Genomic DNA, 9615 nt, shown 5'->3' with positions numbered 1-9615 from the left:
CACCTCTGGCCAAAACTCTGCTTGAAGTCACCTTCTCAGTAAAGCCCACCCTCCACTTGCGGTGGTGTCTCCACTCCCCCCAGCGCTGCCAACACTCTGAGCCTGTTTGGTTTCCATGGCAGACGGACACCTGTGTGATCTGCCTGCTTGTTTGTTTAGTTGGATGGTTGGTTTAGTTAGTTGAAGTATAGCTGCTGTACAATATTATAAACTTACAGCTGTACAATATAGTCCATTTACAGTTATTGTAAAATATTGCCTACTTTCCCCGTGTTGTGCAGTGCATCCTTGTAGCTTGTTTGATACCTAATAGTTTGCCTCTTAATCCCCTCCCCGTCCTGCTCCGCCCCTTGCCCTGCCCCCACTGGTGCCACCAGTTTGTTCTCTAGATCTGTGAGTCTGCTTCTTTTTTGTTATATTCATGAGTCTTTATTCTCTGTCTTTCCCAGTTAGAGGTGCTCCGTGAGGACAGCGACTTTGTTTAGTCTGCCGGTGCGTCTCCAGGGCTTGGCTGTTGCCTGGCACGTACAGGATGCTCAGTAAATATTTGTTGAATAAATGAATGAGTGCATAACGCTTTCTAACTTGTTTCGTGTTACAAAACACTGTTCCCGAAATGGACTAAAACCTTCCTGAGGATGAAGAAGAGCAGAAGAAGAAATCCACTGACATTTATTGAGTTTACGATCCTGTCGTGCACAGTTCATGTATTTTATCTCATTTTCGTCCTCAGAACCACCCTGCGAGTTTGGTATTATCCACATCTTACAAATGAAGAAAATGCCTCCTTGAGCGGCCCAGCAAATTGTCCCAACCACGCAGCTGGGAAGCAACCCATGTTCCCACATACGTCCTAGTACGACTGATATTTGAAAGTCTTAGCAGAGCAACGGCACACGTGTCACACGAGGGACGGTTACACAAGCAAACGTTCCATCGTGACCTGTTCACTGGCAGCCAAGTGTGGCGCTCGCACAACCTCCAGGCACCGGGCTGCACGCTGGGTCACACCTGCTCCCAGGGGGCTCACGGTGGAGGGTGAGGACACAGCGTCAGAGGCGCCCTCACGCAGGAAAGGGGCACTGAGGACACACACCCCGCGAGCCCCTCGAGGCGGGCGCTGAGCTGGGAGCAGATGAAGGGAGGCAGCACATGGCGGGGTGGGTCCCGGGGCCGCGGCAGCTGGGCGACCACAGCCTGGAAGCCACCGGCCACGTGCTGCTATTTCATACATTTTAAATTCATTACAGTTAAATAAAAGATGCAGAAGCTTTCCATCCTCGCAGGACGTTTACTGGCTGGAGGAGCTCTGAGGAGATCCTGGCTTAGAGTCCCCATCCCCCCAACAAAGCCACCCCCACTTCTAAGGCCAAGCTGCAGCCACCACGCACCCGCCGGGCAGACAGCCTCGAGTCAGCTGGCCAAGCCGCTTCCTTCCTGAGGCCTTCGGGGCAGCCGTGAGAGCCCAGACACCCCGCTTTGCTCAGCTCTGTCGGCCTCCCCGCGGCAATGGGGTTCCAAGGCACGAGGCAGAGGCTAGGCCCAGAGGCGGGGCCTGTCCCAGGCTCAGCAGGGCCAAGCCAGTCACTTGGGCTCCCCTGGACCCCAACGGCTTAGTGCCGGCCCTGTATCCCATCTACCCCGCAGGGCCAGGCGAGTCGTGCACCCTCTCTCGACGCTGTTTCTCGGCCAGCTGCAACGAGCTCAGGAGGCCCCAGGACGGAGCATCCGAACCTTTGCCTGAGTCAGGGGTGCAGCCTTGCCCACTCACTCAGCACCCCACCTGACGGGAGCAGCCAGGCGCCACGGTGACGCGGGCACGGCCCGCACGCGCAGCCCTCTCCCCACTGCTGGCCGCAGGGCAGCGGGAGGTGGAGGGCGCTCTTCTTCATCTTTGCTGCCTTTTATCTTTTTCTGTGATGTGCCTCGGATGACACCAAATGGTCTGGATGATGCGCGTGGACCAGAGGCTGCAGATTCAGGGAGAACGAGATCAAGGGGAAGGGGCGCTTACACCTGTGTCCTGGGTGTCTGTCGGTCTCAGCGCTTCACGTTCTTCACTCCTACACCCCAAAATTTGGCACTGCATTTAGACAATACAACACTTCAGCACATTTTTTAAAAAGCACATTTTCTTTCTGGAAATGAGTGTTTCCATTTGGAAAATAAATAGCTAAACGTGCTTCTTGGGCCCACGTTAGTCGGAGTTGCGGCGCCCTGGTGTGGCTGGCGGCGTCTGGGGTCAACACGCAGGTCCCGGAGCCTGTTTCTCAAAGTCGGTGAACGCGCTTTCCTCGAGCTCGTTAAAACACGTACATATATATATATATATAGTTATCAAAGAGCGCCTCAGAACCAGGTGGAAGTTTCCAAGACTAATGTTTGTTCCCAAATGAAATCTGGCATTTGGAAACATCTGTTTCAATCGGCAGGATGAATTTGGTTTGGTGCAGAAACTCTCCGCAGCATCTTCCTGGGCCTTCCCGCAGGCCGACGTCTGCTCCCCACCCCGAGCCTGCAAGCTTGTCTAGAAAGGCTGCGCTGCAAAGAGACCTTGCCGCGACTCCAGGGCCCGGCTACTCAGAGGCTTTATCATCCTCCTGGCAAAGCTTCACTTGCCGCTACTCAGGTGTGTTTCAAATGTGTTACAGGGAGATGAAAGGAAAACAAACAGGCCTTTGTGAAATACTGCCGAGGAGCCGCGGTAGGGAGAACTCTCAGAGTGTTACGCTCTGAAAGCGATGTAATAAAAATTCGAGGGCAGGAGCGGGAGGTGAAGTCCAGCCACCGTTCCCTCTGGCCACTCACACCCGCCTCTGCTACCTTGTGTTCAGACAGAGCGTTTCAGTGGCGGAGACGCTCAGCCCTGGTCCTGAACACGCAGGTCAAATGCTGGCAGGGAGCCTGTGTGTTCCCTGGTTGCAGTAAGGTGTGACAATTTGCCATTTAAACCATTTAAGTTTAAGTCTACGGAGACCTTGAAAGCAGGGAACTTTCCCATGCTGAAGCTCAGGACACACACAGCAGAAGGGAAGCCAGAATCAATGCATAATGTGGAATCGCGCTTCCAAAGACAGGACGCCCCCTCTACCCACTGTCGCTGGCCCAGAGGCCCAGGCCACGTGCGACGACAAGAGAGAGGCTTCTGGGTGCGAAGGGTGGCCCTGCTGACAGCCCGCAGGGAGTGGGGAAGGTGCCGCCGCCTCTCCCCTCCCTCTCTCAGTCTGGCTCTCCATCTCCCTGTCTCGGTCCCTGTCTCTGTGTCTCTCTGTGTGTCTCAGTCTCTTTCTCTGTCTCTCTGTCTCTCTGTCTCTCTCCACTTCACTGTGGGGGTGATAGCGCTTCTCAGTTGCTGAGAAGAAGGTCGAATGAAAGCGCACAGGTGTGTGTCCGTCTTCTGTTGCCGTGGTCACATCCTCAGTACCTTAAACACACACCTACGGTCGCTCAGTCACGGGCTCAGGGACCGCTCTGCTCCGGGCCTGGCAAGGCCGACACAGACATAGCGGTGCAAGTCCTGCCCCAGTCCTTTCTCACATCTTGCCAGCGTCCACGGCGGACGTGGCCCTGTGAGTCGTGTCTGCTCAGCTTCTCTCACCCCAAAATCCCACCAACAGCCTGTTACTGCGGGGCCCACAGGAGGCTCTTCTCCACCACCCAGAGGTCGCGCTCGAGGAAGCCAGGTCTCCACCCTCGTGGGGGAGCTCACAGCCTGACTTGGGGGCCACAGGCTCGCCAGACCCCCTGCTCGTGGTCTGTACAGTTGCTAACGACGGAGCTGCTGAGGTCTGCCAGACCTGACCCTCCCTCCCTCCCTCCCACCGCTCAGACCACCTGCAGCGTCTCCTGCTAAATCTGTCTAATCTGGACTCCCTTACTTTAAGTTAGCTTTTGAATAATTCTACGGGAAGGACCAAGATCTCTAAAAGGGGCTGTGACTGAGGCCAGGCTTGGTGTTTAATGCATGCGCTAAAGCTTTTAATTCAAATTGCATGTTACTCATCAGAAATGAGCAGCATTGTAATGGGTGGCTGTGATGCAGTTGAGGCCATTAGTCTCTCCTGATGGAAAAGGCATAACCTTGAAGTTCCATACAGTCAAGAGCTGTTTTCCTTTGGGATTTGCCTTAAAACAGGAAGACACAGCAGGGGGCCTCTAGGAACCACGGGAGAGGGGGCCCCCTCTGAGGAGCGAGCAAGGCTGTGCTGACGGGAACTATGCCCCTTCAGGCAGATCTCCAGTGACTTCTGTCATCACTGTCGACAAATCCTAAAAAAAAAAACCTTAGGCCAGAAGTGTGACACTCATGGTGCAACAAAAGAAGTTTATCCAGGGGTGCGACTAGGCAGCAGTGTGGGGGAACCCAAAGTCCGCGCTGAGATCCCCAGTGAACGCACGCCCTGGGATTCGTTCAGGTGTCACTCTGATGTGTGGCTCTTCCTTGGAACAAAGTTATATTTCACCTGTGGGCTTAGTTCTTTAGGGTTTTTGTAAAGACCAAAGTCACATGACTTAAACCCAAGCAGGGCGGGACTGGAGCCCAGAGCCTCGGAGCGCACACTGGGGCTGTTCCTGGCTCTGGTAACGCTGTTCCCAGTGTTCGGCCACACCCAATACCATATGTCTGCTGGGACCTGCCCCACCCTTACGTCTCGAAGTGGGCAAATGCTCACTGTGCTGTTAAATTGGTCTCTGTCGCCCTGTTCTTTTGACAATAACAACTTAAAAATGGCAAGTTATTTATAAACGGCACTCAACCTCACCCAGGAGTGTTGCGTTCAGCATTTAGGATTAGATTTCTTGCTTCCCACAAGCCAGCCAAGGTCCCATGGTGCTCAGGTGCCAGCCAGGAGAGAATGTATAGGGGCCGGAGCTGGCGAGTCAGAGTCCTCCGGAGACTGGCCGTGCCTGTGTGATGTCACAGGGCTGTGGGAACGTGGAGTTCCGAGGTGAGCGGCCCCTCCCGGGAGAAGGCAAGGGAGCCATTACAAAGCCTTCATCCCTGCCGCCGACGGGGCCCACCGTCCCTAACTGCACAGCCTGGCCAGAAACCCCCTCACCCCCCGTCCCCAGGTTACCCTGAGTTTTGTCTCTAGAGGCTCCTATTAAAGCATAATTCGGCACACCCAGCGGTGTTCCCAGCAGAGAAGATGGCTTCGCGGGAGTCATCGTGGGAAGGACCCCAGCCCAGGAATGCACAGCTGCACAGAACTTCTTGGGGTCTCAAGGAGCTCCTGGACCTTGAGCAAGCACAGCTGTGCCTCGTGCTGCAGCAAAGACCAGCATTCCACCCTCGGGGCCCGAGGTCTGAGGAAGGGCTCTCAGTGTGTCGGAGCAGCCGCGCACATGAGATTGTGCCTGACCTGCAAGGGTCACAGGCGGTTACACTGGGCAACACTGCCCTGCAGGCGGAGTCACCCCGCTCACAGGTGGAGACACTGAGGCTCAGGGTCGCCCAGGTTGTCCCAGGTGGCCTGAGTCCCGAGCAGCCGGCCTGGAGCCGGAGCTGAGAGCACGAAGCAGGCACAGAGCGCAGGCGACCCGGAGGCCTGGAGAGGCTCCCTGACGCGGGAGCCCTTCCTGGGCTCTCTCCACCCGGGACTGCCCTGCTGCCCGCTACACCGCCTTCTGTCCCTGATGGAACCGAACCGTCGGGAAGGGCTGCCCCCACCCCCTCCAGGAACCTGCCCGGCCCCTTCCCCCACACGGCTCCAACCAGGCCCTGGGGTCCCAGGTGACCCATGTCTCCCCTTCCAGGTGAAAGTCTGAATGAAGGACGAAGCCGCACGCGGTGCTGCTTTGTGTAGCAGCTTGTGCTTTAATAAGACAGCGGATGGCACTGCATCCTGGCACTTCCTGTCACCACAACCTCTCCCCGAGGTGGCAGCTCCAGCGCTCCGTCTGCTGCCTCCAGTGCGTCCAGAGAGCAGGCGCTCCCTGTCACCCTCAGCCTCACGGAGCCCAGGCCCGCGTGGAGCGCAGCCGCAGGGGGCTGCTTGGAGCTCCACCCCAGGGGGGCTGCTCGACCCTCACACTCACGCCCCGAGTCCGTGCCGAAGGCCTGATGTGCATCAAATCGCTGCAGGCTTGTTAAACGCGGATTCTGACTGGACCTGGGAGTCTAGATTTCTCCCAGTGCCAAGGGAGGCTGGTGCGCTGGCCTGTGGACCACACTGAGAATAACGTTCTACCAGCTGTACTGTCCAATACAGCAGTCATCTTTATTTTAAATTAAATTTAACTTTAAATGAAGTTAAGTTAAATGAAATTTAAAATGCAGACCCTCTGTCTCACTAGCTAAATTTGAAGGTTCTCCAACAGAATCAGAGCCCTTCGGTCACAGCAGAACGTTCTGCTGGACAGCTTGGTGGAGTGAGGACACAGGGTAAGCAGTGGGGGGAGGGCTGCCCCAGGGCCGCAGCCCGGAGCCCGAGACAAGGCCGCTCCTGGAGCTCCAGACGGGGCTTCCATGCTCCTGTCTGAGCCCTGACCAGATGCAGAGGGTTTCTGGTGGGAAGGGCGGGGCCAGACAGAGGCATCTGCAGGGTAAGTTTGGTGCCACCATCCACGTCCCCAGGTTTCCTAGGAGATGAGAGAGGAGACGTCACCAGCATTAGTGAGAGGTGCTGGCTTCCCTGGGTGGGCGCCTCCACCCCACAGCGACCAGGAGAATCACCCAGTTGCCGACCCCTGGAACCACAGTCATGGGGTTATTGTTTAAAGCCCCTAAGTTTGGGGGTGGTTTGTTAAGCTACCTGAAACACTCCATTTGGGATACCCCCATCTTGCAAAGCAGACTTTCCCTCCCACCATCGGCGATGCAAACCGTGTGCTTCCGCAGCCTCCTTTACACGTAGGGCACAGACACGTCCAAAGCCACCATGGGCGGAATGTTCTCTGAGGGGTGCCTCTGGATTCATGCAGTGTGCAACCTGTGCAGACACACAGGGTGGCCCTGGAAACCTAGGTGCCCAGACAGACTCGCCCCTGATGCTGAGTGCGGAGGTCATGCACGGCAGGGACAGCTACCCCTGCCTGCAGCCAGCAGAGGGACCCCACGGGCCCGCGTTCAGCATGATGTATGGGGTTCTTTCCTTCCGTGTAGCGCCCCAGACATTCTCTAGTCTTTCCAAAATTCCTGTGAACTCCCCAAAAGCTTTCAACAAATTCCCTGTCTGCTTAAATTAGCCAGACAGATGTTCTTGCTTACAGCTAAGAGTCACCCTCTGTCCTCGGTCCTGATCTGCTGAATTAAACCAGGTTATGCCTGGTGACACCCCGAGCCCTCAGCTGCCTCCCACCCCCAAGGAGGCAGGAGGGCGCACTGTCCAAACAGTCACCAGAGGTGGCCGTCCCACATGGGCTGATGTGAGGGCCATCTTTCAGGTCCAGGTGAGGCGGGAACTCCAGACAGAGGCTGCCCTGGGGATGCAGAGACGAATGACGCCCGTCACTAGCCTGGCTACCTCCTGCGGTTCTCGCCGCAGCCCCACTGACACCCCGCAGTGTGCCCAGGGCGGCAGGGCCGCCGGGACCGAGGTCAAGCAGCAGCCCCTCGCTGGAGCGTCTCTCCCGACCGTCAGGGCACACGTTGCTCCTCCTGGCTAGTCTGTGTTTGTCGGGTCTCCATGGCTGCGGCCCCCTGGGGACACACGCAGACCTGGATGAGAAACCACTCAGAGCAGGGCTGGGCGTTTCCCGAAGCCCCGGGTCTGGGCAGGCCGTCCTCCCTCCCTGCTGCCCTGTGTCTTTGTGCGTCTCTCTCCCTCCTCGGGGTCTAACTGATCCCCGCTCCTCAGTCCCTCTCTCTCTCTGTTACACATACACACACACACACACACTCAGGAATCCACGGCCTCTGTGCAGCCGGCGCACTAGCGGCCTCGGGCCCCTCCCCGCGCCCACGGCAACTTGTCGCAGACGCGCGTCCTCCTGCGGCCGCTGGGTGGCAGTGTGGACACGCAGGTGCGCGCTTGCCCGCCGGGCAGCCCCGGGCTGTCTCTCGGTGCCCGTCCATCTCAGCCCACGCTCCACGGAGGGCTCTGAAAAGAACACGTACACCAGCTTTTCGGTCACGCGTCGCTGCGGCACCTAATAAATCCTGGCTCTCCCCTCCACAGACCGTCTTCCCCCTGCTCTGCCAATCAGATGCCGCAGCCTCCACCCCAGGCCCCGTCTGGAGGAGCTGGGGCTAAATTAGCCGCAGAGCTTCTGGCTTCATGCCAGTCGCTCACACCCTGTCAGATTCTCTTGGAAACCTCTGGGCCCTGCAGAGGTGTGTGGCCCAGCACAGACAAAGGCAGGCGTGTCTTTCCTGCGCTCAGTGTGAGCACCGAGCCTCTGAGGGGAGCTGAGTGGAGGTGGGGGCAGGAGGGGGTGGGGGCAGGAAGGGTGGGGACAGGAGGAGTGGGGACAGAAGGGGATGTGGATCAGCGCCCTCTGGTCTCGCCTGAGAGTCGAGAGAACAGAGATGCTTCCATCCCGCCTCCTCACCTGCCAGTGAGGAGCAGAGACCCAGCGAGGCACGGGCTGGCCCTGGGCTGCGCTGAGCCCGGGAGGAGCCCACCCCAAACCCAGGCTGCCCCGTCCAGCTGACTGAGGGCAGTCGCAGGGGCACCAGGGAAGCTCAGGCTTCAGGACCTCCTCCCAGGCCCCTCCCGACTGCAGGCACCATGAGATCAGCTCAACTGTACAGGCCCTCTTGGGACCAAATCTGCCCCAGGCAAGAGGGGGCGTGTCCTGTGCAGGGCGGGCAGCTGGGCCCCTCAGGACCGTTTGCATGGGCGGGGATGCCCGACTGCCCCGCTGGCCTGCGGGGGCCGTGGGGCTCCCACGGGAACCAGACCAGCGCCTGCTGCTTTGGCCCCTGTGGTTCCTACAGCAACAGCAGCCTGTCCTGAGCTCGGTCCTCAGGGCACATGAAGAGGACCAGTCCCCTCAGGATAAAGCCGCCAGCTCTCCAGCCCTTCCCTCCAGGGCAGTCACTATACAAACATCCCACAGACAGAGTCCACAACAGCGGGCAGCCAGGGCCTGGCTCCCAAGACGCACAGACACACGGGAGGCCCTGGACAGCTGTCTCCCCACTGCCCCTTCTCGCCCCAACCCCAGCTGTCTGCCTTTGTGTATGCAAGTCTGCGTGTTTCCTTTGGAAAATGAGCACGTGCATTCTTTTTTACTAGGAATTCTGATGCACAAAAAGAACCATGGTGACTGTGGCAGGCAGCTCTGGAATGGCCCCCGGTGGTCCCGCCTCCAGGAAACCCGTCCCCAAGCGCAGGCTGGACCTGGTGACTGGCTCCTAAGACCAGAATGCAGACGGTGGTGGTGTCACTTCCAGGGGTGGGCTCACGCTCTGGCTCCGGCCCTCCCATGCTGCTCGGAGGCAGCCAGTGGTCGTGTGGGGAGCTGCCCAGGGCAGAGGCGCCCAGCAATGAACCCACGAGGAGCTGAATCCCACCCGCCACCTCCCAGTCGGTTGTGGGTGGTGAGGCGGTGCCCCACCGCGCCCTGGGGGGAGCCCTGACGGTGAGGGCGCTGACGTTTTTGTCCCCAGCTGCTGTTTTCGGGTGACTGTGATACAGAAATAGGTAACAATACAGCTAGTAAAGAAAC

The sequence above is a fragment of the Camelus ferus genome, chromosome 15, assembly GCF_009834535.1.
Source record: "Camelus ferus isolate YT-003-E chromosome 15, BCGSAC_Cfer_1.0, whole genome shotgun sequence".
Taxonomy (NCBI): domain Eukaryota; kingdom Metazoa; phylum Chordata; class Mammalia; order Artiodactyla; family Camelidae; genus Camelus; species Camelus ferus.
This window is presented reverse-complemented; position numbering follows the sequence as displayed.